Below are 497 nucleotides of genomic sequence, written 5' to 3'. Positions count from 1 at the left end.
TCTTTCATGGAAGGATCAACAGAGATAACAAGGTTTCAATAACAATAATGGTGGAAGAAACAGGTTTAGCAATAGCAAACCTTTTCCATCATCTTCTCAGCAACAGACAGAGAGCTCTAAGCAAAATACCTCTGACTTAGCTACCATGGTCTCTGATCTGATCAAAACCACTCAAAGTTTCATGACTGAAACAAGGTCCTCTATCAGAAATTTGGAAGGACAAGTAGGTCAGCTGAGCAAGAAAATTACTGAACTCCCTCCAAGTACTCTTCCAAGCAATACAGAAGAAAATCCAAAAGGAGAGTGCAAGGCCATCAACATGGCCGAATTCTGGGAGGAAGAAGAGGCAGTGAGCGCCACTGAGGAAGACCTCACTGGACGTCCACTGGCCTCCAGTGAGTTCCCCAATGAGGAACCATGGGAATCTGAGGCTCAAAATGAGACCATAGAGATTCCATTGGACTTACTTCTGCCATTCATGAGCTCTGATGAGTATT

General features: G+C 43.9%; 1 pseudogene; it reads left to right on the top strand.

The window, feature by feature from the left end:
- LOC107484506 (uncharacterized) overlaps positions 1-497 on the top strand; it is a 106,519-nt pseudogene that overhangs the window by 94,571 nt on the left and 11,451 nt on the right.

This window comes from Arachis duranensis, chromosome 4 (genome assembly GCF_000817695.3).
Source record: "Arachis duranensis cultivar V14167 chromosome 4, aradu.V14167.gnm2.J7QH, whole genome shotgun sequence".
Lineage (NCBI taxonomy): Eukaryota > Viridiplantae > Streptophyta > Magnoliopsida > Fabales > Fabaceae > Arachis > Arachis duranensis.
The sequence above is the reverse complement of the archived record's forward strand: the minus strand, read 5'-3'. Positions and strand labels throughout refer to the sequence as shown.